At 40.4% G+C, this 17,409-nt stretch overlaps 1 pseudogene; it reads left to right on the forward strand.

Annotated features, from left to right (window-relative positions):
- LOC140711632 (tripartite motif-containing protein 60-like) overlaps positions 1-16,462 on the forward strand; it is a 44,942-nt pseudogene extending 28,480 nt beyond the window's left edge.
- Positions 16,463-17,409: the final 947 nt, after the last annotated feature.

Below are 17,409 nucleotides of genomic sequence, written 5' to 3' on the forward strand. Positions count from 1 at the left end.
TGGCCCCACCCACGTCCTGCTGATTTGTCCATTTTACAGAGTGCTGACTGGTCCATTTTACAAAGTGCTGATTGATGCATTTACAATCCTTTAGCTAGACACAGAGCACTGATTGGAGCGTTTTTACATAGTGCTGATTGGTGCATTTACAATCCTTTAGCTAGACACAGAGCACCTATTGGGGCATTTTTACAGAGTGATGATTGATGCATTTACAATCCTTTAGCTAGACAGAAAAGTTCTCCAAGTCCCCACCTGACCCAGAAGTCCAGCTGGCTTCACCTTTCAATCCCCCCTCTAAACAGGACACCCCAACAGCTGTTGGGAATTAGGTGATGACCACTCTAGCTACTTCCTGCTGGACAGAGGCAAAGAAGGGGCCCTACAATTGTAGTGTCCTCCAGAGGGAAACTATTTAGGCCAGTCAAAGGGCCAGTGAGTCAGTCCAGGGGTCCTCAGTAGAAGTTGTTAGATGAGCTCATTGGGATTCCATTTGTAAGACCTTCTGTAGCTTGATGGCCTCGATCCTAGAGGAAACAAATTTGACAAGGAGGTTAAAAATACAGGACCCAAAGGTGAGTAATAGCAAGAAGGCTGTCACAGGACCTAGAAAGGGGAGAAGCCATGTCACCCAACTCCAGAGGTTGGTATAAGAGTTTGAAAGGCATTGTCTGATTTCAGAAGCCTTTTCCTGTAAATGTTGGGCAGCGTCTCTTACTATCCCTGACTGTGTAGTGTAAAAACAACACTCTTCCCCTAAGAAGGTGCAGAGTCCTCCTTTCTCAGCAGTGAGGAGGTCTAGGCCTCTTTGGTTTTGGAGAGTCACTGTTGCCAAAGAGTCTATTTGGGGTTGTAGAGTAAGGATAGATTTCATTATTTCTTGCAAACTGTCTGAGAAATCCTTTGAGAGTGTGTGGTACTAGGATAATGAAGTAGGTAAGCCTGTTATTCCGGTTTCTGTAGCAGTAGCCATTCCTAACCCTATAAGAAGGGGTATTAGTTGTATGGCCCTGTGCTGATGGACTTGAGCTTTGAGGGACACAGATAGGGTCTGATTTCCATAAGATTAGAAGTTAGCATAATACATGTTATACTGTTAACTTTTTTAGCAAGCTTTACTTTTGTTGAAAGCCTTGTAAGTTTGGGATTTCAATTATTCTTTGGTATTAATAGGACCTCGTTCAGTCCATATTGACTTAGAATTGGTATAGATGGCTCCTTCCTGATTCTATAAGTTCTTTAAGGTTTGGCTGAGTGCAAACAGCTCACACATTTGAGCAGACCAATTATTAGGCAATTTTCCTAACTCTGCTTCTATAAGAGTTTCCTTATCATTTACTGAATACTCATTGTGCCTTTTTCCCTTAATCTCCCAGGAGGAACCATCTATCATCCCATCCTGAAGGGAGTTCTTCCTAGGTCTGCTCAGACCTTTGTATAGTAATTAATTAAGATTTAGATCCCCTGTTAGGAAACCTGCTGGGTCAAATCGTCTTTTACCAACAGAACAGTGCCACACTTCAAGATTTGAGCCAGTAAGTTACCCCTTTGCCTTTCCTCTTTTTTTTTTTTTGACTTAGAACAGTTCTGACCCAGTGAGGTGTGCTCACAATGAGATTACCTCTACAAGTTACTTTCCCACTTTCTTCTGCTAGCAAAGCAGCCACTGCCTCATATTGAAGGCACCTGGGCCATCCACAGGCCACTGGGCCAAGGATCTCCAAAAGGAAAGCTACGGGTTTTCAGTGACCTCAGCGCTTTCAGGCTATGCCCTTGTTTACACTGATAAGGTGTTATTGGAGTGTTATAGGGTGATGGAGAAGACTGTCAATTATCAGTTTTAGGTTTTAAATTTACCCTGGCTTTTAAAGGAATAGGGTACACTCTTTTTTCTTTACTCCTTCTGTCTCTCTCTTTCTCTCTCTTGACTTCGTCTTTGTCTCTCTTTCTCACTTTCTGACTCCCTCTTTGTCTATCTCTTCCTCTGTCTCTTTGACTTTCTGTCTCTCTCTCTCTGACTCCATCTTTGTCTCTATCTCTTCCTCTCTCTCTCTCTCTGACTTTCTGTCTCTTCCTCTCTTTCTACTAGTCTTTCCCTGCCTCTGCTAGCAGGTTATGCTGCTGTTCTCTCTTCTCCTTCCCCTTTATGATGGCTTCAGCAGTGTAAGACTGCCACCTCTTTGGGTTTTTGCACTGCATGCAATAACCCCATGATTTCCTTGTGATATTTAATGGGAGTTCCCCCAGAAGTTAGAAACTCCTTTTTTTTCCATATTGCAGCGTGGGCATGTAGGATTAGATAAGCATACATACTATCTGTGTCTGACCCCTGAGTAGACTAACTGGGAGATATCTCCCACAAGGTGCAGACTGACACCTCACACCTCACACGGCCAGGTACACCTCTGAGACGAAGCTTCCAGAGCAAGAATCAGACAGCAACACTTGCTGTTCAGCAATATTCTATCTTCTGCAGGCTCCAATGCTGATACCCAGGCAAAAAGGGTCTGGAGTGGACCTCAAGCAAATTCCAACAGACCTGCAGCTGAGGGTCGTGAATGTTAGCAGGAAAACTAACAAACAGAAAGGACACCCACACCAAAACCCCATCAGTACGTCACCATCATCAAAGACCAAAGGCAGATAAAATCACAAAGATGGGGAAAAAACAGTGCAGAAAAGCTGGAAATTCTAAAAATCTGAGCGCATCTCCCCCTCCAAAGGAACACAGCTCATCACCAGCAATGGAACAAAGCTGGACAGAGAATGACTTTGTCGAGTTGAGAGAAGAAGGCTTCAGTTGATCAAACTTCTCAAAGCTAAAAGAGGAACTATGTACCCAGTGCAAATAAACTAAAAACCTTGAAAAAAGAATGGAAGAATGGATAGCTAGAATAACCAATGCAGAGAAGTCCATAAACGAACTGATAGAGATGAAAAACATGACATGGTAAGTACGTGACAAATGCACAAGCTTCAGTAACTGACTTGATCAACTGGAAGAAAGAGTATCAGTGATTGAAGATCAAGTGAATGAAATGAAGTGAGAAGAGAAGTTTAGAGAAAAAAGAGTAGAAAGAAATGAACAAAGCCTCCAAGAAATATGGGATTATGTGAAAAGACCAAATCTACGTCTGACTGGTGTGCCTGAAAGTGACAGGGAGAATGGAAACAAGTTGCAATACACTCTGCAAGATATTATTCAGAGGATCTTCCCCAACCTAGCAAGGCAGGCCAACATTCAAATTCAGGAAATACAAAGAATGCCACAAAGTTACTCCTCAAGAAGAGCAACTCCAAGACACATAATTGTCAGATTCACCAAAGTTGGAATGAAGGAAAAAATGTTAAGGGAAGCCAGCGAGAAAGGTCAGGTTGCCCACAAAGGGAAGCCCATCAGACTAACAACAGATCTCTCGGCAGAAACTCTTCAAGCCAGAAGAGAGTGGGGGCCAATATTCAACATTCTTAAAGAAAAGAATTTTCAACCCAGAATTTCATATGCAGCCAAACTAAGTTTCATAAGTGAAGGAGAAATAAAATCCTTTCCAGGGAAGCAAATGCTTAGAGATTTCATCAGCACCAGGCCTGCCCTACAAGAGATCCTGAAGGAAACACTAAACATGGAAAGGAACAACCAGTACCCAGCCATTGAAAAAACATGCCAAAATATAAAGACCATGATGCTAGGAAGAAACTGCATCATTTCACAAGCAAAATAACCAGCTAATATCATAATGACAGGATCAAGTTCACACATAACAATATTGACTTTAAATGTAAATGGATTAAATGGTCCAATTAAAAGACACAGACTGGCAAATTGGATAAAGAGTCAACACCCATCAGTTTGCTGTATTCGAGAGACCCATCTCACATGCAGAGACACACATAGGCTCAAAATAAAGGGATGGAGGAAGATCTGCCAAGCATATGGAAAACAAAAAAAGGCAGGGGCTGCAATCCCAGTCTCTGATAAAACAGACTTTAAACCAGCAAAGATCAAAAGAGACAAAGAAGGCCATTACATAATGGCAAAGGGGTCAATTCAACAGGAAGAGCTAACTATCCTAAATATATATGCACCCAATACTGGAGCACCCAGATTCATAAAGCAAGTCCTTAGACACTTACAAAGAGACTTAGACTCCCTTACAATAATAATAATGGGAGACTTACAAAGAGACTTAGACTCCCATACAATAATAATGGGAGACACCCCACTGTCAACGTTAGACAGATCAATGAGACAGAAAGTTAACAAGGATATCCAGGAATTGACCTCAACTCTGCACTAAGTAGACCTAATAGACATCTACAGAACTCTCCACCCCAAATCAAGAGAATAAACAATCTTCTCAGCATCACATCACACTTATTCCAAAATCGACAACATACTTGGAAGTAAAGCACTCCTCAGCCAATGTGAAAGAACAGAAATTATAACAAACTGTCTTTCAGACCACAGTGCAATCAAACTAGAACTCAGGGCTAGCAAACTCAATCGAAACTGCTCAACTATGTGGAAACTGAACAACCTGCTCCTGAATGACTACTGGGTACATAATGAAATGAAGGCAGAAATAAAAATGTTCTTTGAAACAATGAGAACAAAGATACAACATACCAGAATCTCTGGGACACATTTAAAGCAGTGTGTAGAGGGAAATTTATCGCACTAAATGCCCACAAGAGAAAGCAGGAAAGATCTAAAATTGATACCCTAACATCACAATTAAAAGAACTAGAGAAGCAAGAGCAAACACATTCAAAAGCTAGCAGAAGGCAAGAAATAACTAAGATCAGAGCAGAACTAAAGGAGATAGAGACACAAAAAAAATCCTTCAAAAAAATCAATGAATCCAGGAGCTGGTTTTTAGAAAAGATCAACAAAATTGATAGACCGCTAGCAAGACTAATAAAGAAGAAAACAGAAAAGAACCAAATAGACACAATAAAAAATGATGAAGGGGATATCATCACCGACCCCACAGAAATACAAACTACTATCAGAGAATACTATAAATACCTCTATGCAAATAAACTAGAAAACCTAGAAGAAATGGATACATTCTTGGACACATACGTTCTGCCAAGACTAAACCAGGAAGAAGTTGAATCCCTGAATAGACCAATAGCAGGCTCTGAAATTGAGGCAATAATTAATAGCCTACCAACCAAGAAAAGTCCAGGACCAGACGGATTCACAGCTGAATTCTAGAAGAGGTACAAGGAGGAACTGGTACCATTCCTTGTGAAACTATTCCAATCAATAGAAAAAGAGGGAATTCTCCCTAACTCATTTTATGAGACCAACATCATCCTGATACTAAAGCCTGGCAGAGACACAACAAAAAAGAGAATTTTAGACCAATATCCCTGATGAACATTGATGCAAAAACGTTCAATAAATTAGTGGCAAACTGAATGGAGCAACACATCAAAAAGCTTATCCACCATGATCAAGTGGGCTTCATCCTTGGGATGCAAGGCTGGTTCAACATGTGCAAATCAATAAACATAATCCAGCATATAAATAGAACCAAAGACAAAAACCACATGATTATCTCAATAGATGCAGAAAAGGCCTTTGACAAAATTCAGCAGCCCTTCGTGCTAAAAACTCTCAATAAATTCGGTATTGATGGAACGTATCTCAAAATAATAAGAGCTATTTATGCCAAACCCACAGCCAATATCATACGGAATGGGCAAAAACTGGAAACATTTCCTTTGAAAACTGGCACAAGACAGGGATGCCCTCTCTCACCACTCCTATTCAACATAGTGTTGGAAGTTCTGGCTACGGCAATCAGGCAAGAGAAAGAAATCAAAGGTATTCAGTTAGGCAAAGAAGAAGTCAAATTGTCCCTGTTTGCAGATGACATGATTGTCTATTTAGAAAACCCCATCATATCAGCACAAAATCTCCTATTGCTCAGTGAAATAAAAGAGGACACAAACAAATAGAAGAACATACCATACGCATGGATAGGAAGAATCAATATCATGAAAATGGCCATACTGCCCAAGGTAATTTATAAATTCAATGCCATCCCTATTAAGCTACCAGTGACTTTCTTCACAGAATTGGAAAAAACTGCTTTAAAGTTCATATGGAACCAAAAAAGACCCCGCATTGTCAAAACAGTTGTAAGCCAAAAGAACAAAGTTGGAGGCATCACGCTACCTGACTTCAAACTATACTACAAGGCTACAGTAACCAAAACAGCATGGTACTGTTACCAAAACAGAAATATAGACCAATGGAACAGAACAGAGCCCTCAGAACTAATACCACATATCTACAACCATCTGATCTTTGACAAACCTGACAAAAACAAGAAATGGGGAAAGGATTCCCTATTTAATAAATGGTGCTGGGAAAATTGGCTAGCCATAAGTAGAAAACTGAAACTGGATCCTTTCCTCACTCCTTATGCGAAAATTAATTCAAGATGTATTAGAGACTTAAATGTTAGACCTAAAACCATAAAAACTCTACAAGAAAACCTAGGTAATACCATTCAGGACATAGGCATGGGCAAGGACTTCATGTCTAAAACACCAAAAGCAATGGCAGCAAAAGCCAAAATTGACAAATGGGATCTAATTAAGCTAAAGAGCTTCTGCGCAGCAAAAGAAACTACCATCAGAGTGAACAGGCAACACACAGTATGGGAGAAAATTTTTGCAATCTACTCATCTGACAAAGGCCAATATCCAGAATCTACAAAGAACTCAAATTTACAAGAAAAAAAACAAACAACCCCATCAAAAAGTGGGCTAAGGATATGAACAGACACTTCTCAAAAGAAGGCATTTATACAGCCAACAGACACAGGAAAAAATGCTCATCGTCACTAGCCATCAGAGAAATGCAAATCAAAACAACAATGAGATACCATCTCACTCCAGTTAGAATGGCAATCATTAAAAAGTCAGGAAACAACAGGTGCTGGAGAGCATGTGGAGAAATAGGAACACTTTTGCACTGATGGTGGGACTGTAAACTAGTTCAACCATGTGGAAGACAGCATGGGTTTTCCTCTGGGATCTAGAACTAGAAATACCATTTGACCCAGCCATCCCATTACTGGGTATATACCCAAAGGATTATAAATCATGCTGCTATAAAGACACATGCACACGTACGTTTGTTGTGGCACTATTCACAATAGCAAAGACTTAGAATCAACCCAAATGTCCATCAGTGACAGACTGGATTAAGAAAACGTGGCACATATACACCATGGAATACTATGCAGCCATAAAAAAGGATGAGTTTGTGTCCTTTGTAGGGACATGGATGCAGCTGGAAACCATTCTTCTCAGCAAACTATCACAAGAACAGAAAACCAAACACCGCATGTTCCCACTCATAGGTGGGAATTGAACAATGAGATCACTTGAAAACAGGAAGGGGAACATCACACACTGGGGCCTGTTGTGGGGAGGGGTGAGGGGGGAGGGATAGCATTAGGAGATATACCTAATGTAAATGACGAGTTAATGCATGCAGCACACCAACATGGCACATGTATACATATGTAACAAACCTGCACGTTGTGCACACGTACACTAGAACTTTAAGTATATTTTTAAAAATTAAAATAATAAAAGAAGAAGTGGACAGAATCCTGAAGTTTATACTAGAAAGCATTCTTACAGGAGAATCTAGAAAAGCACCAGAGACAGGATATGGTTTTTAGAAGCAGAAGTAGCCTCAGAGAAGTAAGGCAACAGGGAGTTTTTCTGACAGGCATTAGGCTCCAGGAGGCAAGGGTCAGGATAGATAGAATAGATGACTGACTCTCGCTTGGGTGACGTAACTTTGAGAGTTCCACTCATGGTCGCAGGGTCAACCAACTTGTTGTCGGCACCCTGGAGCTAAATGACTTTCCTCTCTGTTGACCCTTGGCTCAGCCCAGAAGTACAGGAAAAGTGGAAGCTGGTTCCAGGCAAACCAACGCTCCCAATTCTGAAGAGTCAGGATTTGTTAGAGAGCCCTTTTCCCAGAAAGCCTGACACCTGTGTCTTTAGTCCAGTGGCCATGCTAGTCACTTGTAACTGGCCAACAGGTGCCCAGTGTTTAGCTCCCAAATTCTAAGGAAAAGTAGGACAGAATAGCAAGCAAAAGCTCCAATGGTACTCACCGCTTGGCGATAGTCAATAGTCCCTTCATGGTTGCCAAGATGTGTCCAGAGTTTACTCCTTCTGGTGGGTTCTTGGTCTCTGTGGCTTCACTCCTGAAGTCAGTGAGACCACGAACCCACTGGAAGGAAGAAACTCCGGACCCACCATCTTTAAGAGCTGTAACACTCACTGCGATCGCCCGTGGCTTCATTCTTGAAGTCAGCTAGACCAAGAACCCACCAGAAGGAATAAACTCTGGACACTGTTTTGCTGGATCTAGATCTATTTTTAATTTTTAAGAAACTTCCAAACTTTTTTCAAAGTAATTTCCCTAATTTATATTCCCACTGACAGTTTACAACTTACATGAGTTCCCTTTTCTCCACATTTTCACCAGCAAGTTATTGTCTGACTTTTGGATAAAAAACATGTTAACTGGGGTGAGATATCTCATTGTATTTGTGATTTGCATTTCTCTGATGATCAGTAATGTTGAGCACCTTTTTATACACCTGTTTTCTATCTGTATGTCTTCTGTTGAGAAAAGTCTGTTCAAATATTTTGGCCATTATTTGATTGAATTATTAGATTTTTTTTCCTATTGAGTTGTTTGAACTCCTTATACGTTCTAGTTATTAATTCCTTGTCAGGTAGATAATTTGCAAATATTTTCTCTCATTCTGTGGGTTTTCTCTTCACTTGGTTGATTGATTTCTTGGCTGTGCTGAAGCTTTTTAACTTCATGTGGTCTTATTTTTTCCATTTTTGCTTCTGTTGCCATGCTTTTGGGGTACAATCAAGAAATCTTTGCTCATACCAATGGCCAGGAGAGTTTCTTCAGTGTTTCCTTTTAGTACTTGCATAATTTGACACCAGAGATTTAAGTTTCTAACTTATTTTGATTTGATTTTTGTGATAGTGAGAGATGGAGTCTGGTTTCATTCTTCTACATATGAATATTCAGTTTTCCTATCACCATTTATTGGAGAGACATTCTTGCCCCAATATATGTTCCGGGTATCTTTGTCAAAAATAAATTTACTGTAGGTATATAGATTCATTTTGGGGTTCTCTGTTCTACTCCATTGTTTTGTCTATTTTGATGCCAGTTTCATGCTGTTTTGGTTTCTATACTGCAGTAACATTATATGAAGTCAGATAATGGGACTCTTGCAGTTTTGTTCCTTTTGGTCTGGATAGTTTTGTCTGTTCTGGGTCTCTTATGGTTCTGTATACTGTTTAGTATTGTTTTTTTCTACTTTTGTGAAAAATGTCATTGGTATTTTGATAGCAATTGCATTGAATCTGTAGACTACTTTGGGTAGTATTAACATTTTAACATTATTGATTCATGAGCAGGAAATAGCTTTCCCTTTTTGTGTCCTCTTCAATTTCTTGCAGCAATGTTTTATGGTTTTCACTTTAAAGATCATTTATTTCTTTGGTTAAGTTAATTCCTAGGTGTTTTTATTTCATTTTTACCTAGTTTGAGATTACTTTCTTGATTTTTTTTCATATTGTTCACTGTTGGCATATAAAAATTCTACTAATACTTGTATATTGATTTTGCATCCTGCAACTTTACTGAATTTATCAGTTCTAATAGTTTTTAGCGGAGTTTTTAGGTTTTTCCAAATATAAGATAATATCATCTACAAACAGTGATAACTTGACTTCTTTCTTTCTGATTTTGGTGTCCTCTATATATTTCTCTTGTCTGATTGCTCCAGCTAGGACTTCCTATACTATGTTGAATAACAGTGTTGAAAGTGGACACTTGTCATTTTGCAGATCATAGAGGATATGCTTTTGGTTTTTCCTTGTTTAGTATAATAGTAGCTGTTGGTCTTTCATGTATGGCTTTAATTGTGTTGAATTATGTTTATTCTCTGCCCAGGTTTTGAGGATTTTATCATAAAAGGATGTTGAATTATACTGAATGGTTTTTCAGCATCATTTGAAAAATCGTATGGTATTAGTTTTTCTTTCTGTTAATATGACGTATCACATTGATTGATTTGCATAAGTTTAACCACCTTTGTTCACTGGGCTGAATCCCACTTCTTCATGATATGATCTTTATATCATCTTATTGAATTAAGTTTGCTAGTATTTTGTTAAAGATTTTTGCATCAATGTTCATCAGAGATAATGGCCTACTGCTTTCTTTCTTTGATCTGTCCTTTTATTATTTTGGCATCATGGTAATTCTTGCCTCATAGAATAGGTTTGGAAGTATTACCTCCTCCAATTTTGAAATAGTTTAAGTAGGATTGGTATTAGTTTTTTTAAATGCTTGGTAGAATTCAATAGTGAAGCTAGGAGTCCTGGGCTTTTCTTTGCTGGGAGGATTTTATTTAGGTCTTCTCTTTTTTTTTTCTTAATCTGGTGAAAGATTTGTAAATTTTATCTTTTTAAAAAGTCAATTGCTTTATTGTTCTTTTGTGTTGTTTTTTATTTCAATTTCATTTATTTGTGTTCTGATCTTTACTACTTCTTTTCTACTAATTTCTACCAGTTTGGGGGTTGGTTTGTTCTTGTCTTTCTAGTTTTTTTAAGATGCATTATTAGATTATATATATGAAATTTTTCTACCTTTTCTTTGTAGGCTGAAATCCAATTAGAAATAAAGTACAGAATGGTGGTTTCCAGGAAATTGGTGGAGGTATAAATGGAGAATTGTAGGTTTAATGAGTACAGATATTCAGTTTTGCAAGGTAAAATAAAAGTTCTGGAGATTGGTTGCCTACCATTGTGGATACTCTCAATATGACTGAGCTATATATACTTAGAAATAATAAAAATCTGACAAAAATTATTTTATTGGCCCAATTTCAGTCAGAGTTCTAAACTTTCTCCCAGGATCATCTATATACTTTCTTGCAAAATCCAGATGTAGAAAAGAACATTACTAAGTCAGTTTAGCTAGTAGCCCCACCCTAAATATCTAATCACATTCAGTGATATCTGATAAAGTGTCTCATCCTCCACCATTCCCCAGGTGATGTATGATCAACCTGGCCTGCATTTAGCAAGAATCTTGTTAGGTCAGTTTAGCTGCAATCCCCCTTACCCCGGATGTAATTTTCCATCCACAAACTCATTCTATTCATTGGCTATCAATAACCAGTTTTTTGTGCTATATTCAAAGTTGAGCCCAATCTTTCTCCCTTACTGAAAGACCTTGTTGAAGTGGCTCCTATACCTATCTCAATGGTCCTAAATAAATTTCCTTTTTAATATACTATGCAGCTATAGTTTGAATGTTTTTTTGTCTACCACATGTCATGTTTAAATTTGATCTAATTTTGGCAATGGGCCTATTGAGAGCTGTTTGGTCATAGAAGCAAATTCCTCATAAATAGCTTGGTGTTATTCTTACTATAAGTGAATTTTTGCTGTATTTATTTCTAGGAGGTCTGTTAATAAAAGAAAGGCTGACTCTTAACCCCTCTCTCCCTCTCTTGATTTCTCTCTCATCATATGATTTCTGCATAGGATGTCCTCATTTTACCTTCTACCATAAGCAAAAGCAGCCTGAGGTTCTCACCATCAGCAAATATTGGTGGCACAATTCTTGTACCACCTGCAGAATTGTGAGGCAAATAAACTTTAAAAAAATTAATTACCCAGCCTCAGGTATTCCTTTCAAGAAACATTAAATGGACTAAAAAAGAAAATTGGTACAGAGAGTATGGGGCTGCCATAACTATACCCGAAAATTTGGAAGTGGCTTTAGAATTGACTTTAGAACTGACCTTAGAACTGGCTACTGAAAAATTGTTGGAAGAGTTTGGAGGCTCAGAAGAAGACAGGAGAATGAAAGAAAGTTTAAAACATTTAGTGATTAGTTAAGTAGTTGTGAGCAATATGCTGATAAAAATATAGACAGTAAAGGCCATTGTGATGTGATGACGTCAGAGATAGAAATGAGGAACTTATTGGAAACTATAGCACAGGTCACTGTTGTTATGCCACCCACAAAATCAGTTACATTGTGTTCATGCCTTAGAGTTTTGTGAAAGGTTAAACTTCCACAAAGTGATGACTTAGAGCATCTGGAAAAAGAAGATTTTCAGCAGCAAAGAAGTGGTGGTTTTCACTTCAAGAAGTTGTATGGCTGCTTTTAAACAGCTTACAGTTTTGTACTGCAGCGAAGAAATAACCTAAAAGTGGAATTTGTAATTTAAAAAATAGCAGAATGTAAAAATTTGGAAAATTTCCAGACTGACTGTGTGGTAGAGAAAAAGAAACATTTTCAGGAGAGAAATTCAAGGGTGCTGTGAAGCAACTGCTTACTAAAGAGATTAATGTGACTAAAAGAGAGCCAGGTGGTAATAGTCAAGACAATGAGAAAAAGCCTTGAAATGCATTTTGTAAATTTTTGAAGCTGCTCCTCCCATCACAGATCCAGGGGACTAGGAGAACTAAATAAATTTGGGGAACGGGTCTTGGGTGCTGCTTCCTTGGATCATCTTTGGATGTTGCTTCATGAATTTCTGCCACTTCAGCTCCACCCACATCTCAGAGGGCTCAAGATACTGCTCAGCTGCCACCTCAGGGGGTGCAAGCCTTAGGCCCCTAGAGCTTACATGTGGCATTAAGTTTACAGGCACAGAGTATGCAAAAGTGGCGGAAGCTTGGTTGTGGCCCCCACTTAGATGCCAGAGAATCTATTTTAAAGCTTGGGAACCCAGGAATAAACTTGCTGCAGGAGTGGAGCAAGCATTAATAGCCTCTTCTGGGACATTGCCTAGTGGAGCTCTGGGAGCAGGCCCCTGCTTCCCTCCAGACCCCACAATCATAGAGCCACTGGCAGTATATAACTTCAACCTGGAAAAGCTACAGACATTCAACTCCAACCTATGAGAACAGCCATCTTGGTTGTGCCCAGTAAAGCCACGAAGACAGACCTGTCCATGTCTGGAAGCTAATTGCTCCCAGCAGTGTTTCCAGCATGTGTGATATGGTGTCAAGAGAAATTATGGAGCTGTAAGATTTAATGTCTGCATTCCTTGCTGTCAGATTTGCAAGGAAAATTTCTCTTTTGAGTGATTTCTTCCTCAAAATGTTAATAGCTACACAACTACTATAACTTGAAAGTAAATTACTCTTTTTGAGTCAAGGTCTTGCTCTGCTGCTCAGGCTGGAGTGCAGTGGTGTGATCATGAGTCACTGCAGCCTCAACCTCCTGGACTCAAGAAATTCTCCTACCTCAGCCTCTTGAGTAGCTGGGACTACAGGCATGTGACACCATGCCTAGCTAATTTGTTGTATTTTTTGTACAGATGGGGTATTTACATATTGCCCAGGCTGGTCTCAAACTCCTAAGCTCAAGAAATCCACCCACTTCAGTTGCCCAAAGTGCTGAGATTACAGAGTAATTTGTTTTTGATTTTACAGGTTCATGGCTGTAAGAAATTCACTTGAGTTTCAGATGAGACTTTGGAATTCTGAGGTGATACTGAAACTTAAGACATTTAGCAACTGATGTAGTTTAGAAATATGTTCCTACACAAATGTCATGTCAGATTGTAACTCCATTGAAGATGGGACCTTGTGGGAGGTAATTGGGTCATGGGAGTGTGTTACTCATGAATAATTTAGCACCATGCACTTTGTGCTATTTTATGATAGTGAATTATTTTGAGATCTGATCATTTAAGTGTGTTGCACTTTCCTCCCCTCTCTCTCTTTCTCCTGGTCAGGCCATGTGAAGTGCTTTCTCCCCTTCACCTTGTGCCATGATTGTTAAGTTTCCTGAGGCCTTTCCAGAAGCTTAGCAGATGACAGCACTGTGCTTCCTGTAAAGCCTGTGAGACCATGAACCAATTAGATCTCTTTTCTGTAGAAATTAGCCAGTTTCAGTTTTTTTTAATAGGAATTCAAGAACAGACTAATACAGAGACTATAGTTATGGAATTATTGTATATTGCATGTGATAAGAACATGAGACTTGGGGAGAAAAGGGTGAAACGCTATATATTATGTTTGTCCCCCGAAGTCTCATGATGAATTTAGATGCCCATTGTTGGAGATGGAACCTAACTGGAGGTGTTTGGGTCCTGAAAGTGGATCCCAAATGAATAGCTTGGTGCCATTTTCATAGCAATGACTGGATTCTCACAGCATTCATTTCCTAAAGATCTGGTTGTTTAAAACAGCCTAGTACATCTCTCCTCTCTCATTTGCTTTTTCTTTCATTATGTGATATCTACAGACTAGCTCTTCTTCCCATTTTGCCATGAGTAAAAGCTTCCTGAGGCCTTTACCAGAAGCAGATATTGGTGCAATGCTTTTTATGCAGCCTTTCAAACAGTAAGCTGAATAAACTCATTTTCTTTATCAATTATCTGGCCTCATGCATTTTATTACAGCGATACTAAATGGACTATGACACACGTTTTAACAAACGCTATTGAAAAATATTTTCTTTAACAGATAGTAAGTTTTACGAGATTTGTCTTTTAAATTAATTAACTAATTTCGTTATTATTTTGAGACAGTCTCACTCTGTAGCCCAGGCTGGAGTGCAGTGGCACAGTCTTGGCTCACAGCAGCTTCTGCCTCCTGGAATCAAGGGGGAGAATCAAGCAATCCTACTGTCTCAGCCACCTGCATAGCTGGGATTACAGGTGTATGCCACCATGCCTGGCAAGTTTATGTATTTTTAGTAGAGATGGGGTTTCACCATTTTGGCCAGGGTGATCTTGAACTCCTTAGCCCAAGTGATCCACCTGCCTCAGCCTCCCAAAGTCTTAGGATTGCAGGCATTTTTAAATTGCAATGTCTTTAAATTTTAAAGGCGTTCAATGCATTTTTAAAATAATGTATTGAATTCTTCTTTATTATGCAAGAACATATGTGGGGCTTCCTGAATTAAACTTCCTTTTTTACATTTATTTTAGTTTCAGGGGTACATGTGCAGGTTTCTTATACATGTAAATTGCATGTCACAAGGGTTTGGTTTAAAGAGCATCTTATCACATTGGTTACAAGCATAGTATGCAATAGATAGTTTTTCCCTCTGCCTTCTTCCATCCCTCACCCTCAAGTAGACCCCCTGTCTTGTGTTCCCTTGGTTATGTCCATCTGGAATCAATATTTAGCTTCCACTTACAGATGAGAACATACAGTATTTGACTTTCTTCTCCTGCATTGGTTTGCCTAAAATAATTGCCTCCAGTTCCATCCACATTTCTGCAAAGAACATAATCGTTTTCCTTTTTTGTGGTTATTTAGTACCTCATGGTGTGCATGAACCACGTTTTCTTATCCAGTACGCCACTGATGGGTATTTAGATTGATTCCATGTCTATTGGGGATAGTGTTGCGATGAACATAGGTATGCATGTGTCTTTATGGTAGAAGGATTTCTATTTCTTTGGTATATACCCAATAATAGGATTGCTGAGTCAAACCGTACTTCTGTTTTAAGTTCTTTGAGAAATCTCCACATTGCTTTCCGCAGTAGCTGAACTGAACTCCCTTCCCCGGCGGGCGCCAGACGGTGGGCAGTGTCAGTGGAGAGTGGTCAGGCTGCTGAGGACACGGGTCTACACCTCCCTCCCTGTGTCTTATGCTCAGGGCTGCCCGGGGCTGCAGTGGCATGGGTGCCTGGCCCTGCCTCCCTGGCCATGGGGGAGGGGGACACCCCAGGGGTGCCAGGGCGGCGGCTAGGCGGAGGCCGTGGGATCCCTCCGAGGGCCAGGAGAGGCTACCGGCAGAAAGACGCCCAAGACCCACGCGGTGGAGGTGGCAGTGGCAGTGAGGTCACAGGGCTGGAGATGGCAGAGTGGAGGGACCTGGGGAGCCCCGCATGGACGGGGAGAATGTATTCACCGGGCAATTGAAGATCTATTCCTACATGAGCCCGAATCAGTGCTCTGGAAATGCGTTCCTCGCTTCCTGACTAGAACTCAGTTACAGGAAACGAGAAGAGAAAGGAAGTGCTGGAAACGCAATATGGAGCGCCAGGAAGTCCCAGGAACAGAGTATCAAAGATGCCAGGATAAGTTCTCTGGCACCTTTTCCAAACCAATAATCTGAAGCAGTAGAACCTCCCAAAATTCTAACATTGTTTTTTGATTCCACCAATGCAGCCATCGCCAAACAAGCTCTGAAAAAGCCCTTCAAGAGCACACAGCGCCCTTATCCCTCCCCCGGAAAAAAAGCTCAAGGTAAAACGCAAAAGACTTGCAAACTCTTGGATTTCTTCCCTGTCCGAAGCAACTCCAGGCAGAGCAAAGCTAAGCTGCAGTCTGAAGAAAGGAAAATACCAGATGACTTGATTGAACATAGGAAGAAAGAAGGGAATGAAGATTGACCTAATTGATGGCAAAGGCAGGGATGTGATCGCCATCAAACAGTTATCCCAGGGCAACTTTGTGGTGGAATAACCACAGGGCCTCATCGAGATCACGACGCCAAGATGGGGAAGGCTCTGCACGAGCAAGATGCCTCCATGAGCTGCTACATCTACCGTTTTCAGTATCTGACCAAAACTGCTGGATGCAACTAGAGACACAGATCACCTAGGAAGACTGATCAATCACAGCAAATGTGGGAACTGTAAAACCAAACTGCAGGACATCAACAGTTACCTCACGTCATCCTCACTGCCTCCCAAGACAGTGAGACCTGGGAGGAGCTCCTGTATTACTGTGGGGACCGCAGCAAGTCTCCCTGGAAGCCCGCTGGTGCCTTCTGAAGCATTAACTAGGGGCTGGGCACTCTCTCCGCCCTACCTTACCTTCTTCAAAGGACAGTGCCCTCAAAGGGAATCGAAGTATTGTTTACACACTTAATCTTTTTTTTTTTTTTTTTTTTTTTTTTTTTTTTGAGGCGGAGTGTAGCTCTGTCGCCCAGGCTGGAGTGCAGTGGCCGGATCTCAGCTCACTGCAAGCTCCGCCTCCCGGGTTCACGCCATTCTCCGGCCTCAGCCTCCCGAATAGCTGGGACTACAGGCGCCCGCCACCTCGCCCGGCTGGTTTTTTGTATTTTTTAGTAGAGACGGGGTTTCACCGTGTGAACCAGGATGGTCTCGATCTCCTGACCTCGTGATCCGCCCGTCTCGGCCTCCCAAAGTGCTGGGATTACAGGCTTGAGCCACCGCGCCCGGCCCTACACACTTAATCTTAAGCGATATTTTTAAAGCAGATACTTTAAAAAAGTATATTAAGATGCCTTTTTCACTGCAGTATTTGAATATTTGTTACACATTCCCAAGGTGGACTTGAACAGATGACCTTATATTACCAAAACTTTTCTAAT

This window comes from Chlorocebus sabaeus, chromosome 5 (assembly GCF_047675955.1).
Source record: "Chlorocebus sabaeus isolate Y175 chromosome 5, mChlSab1.0.hap1, whole genome shotgun sequence".
Taxonomy (NCBI): Eukaryota; Metazoa; Chordata; class Mammalia; order Primates; family Cercopithecidae; genus Chlorocebus; species Chlorocebus sabaeus.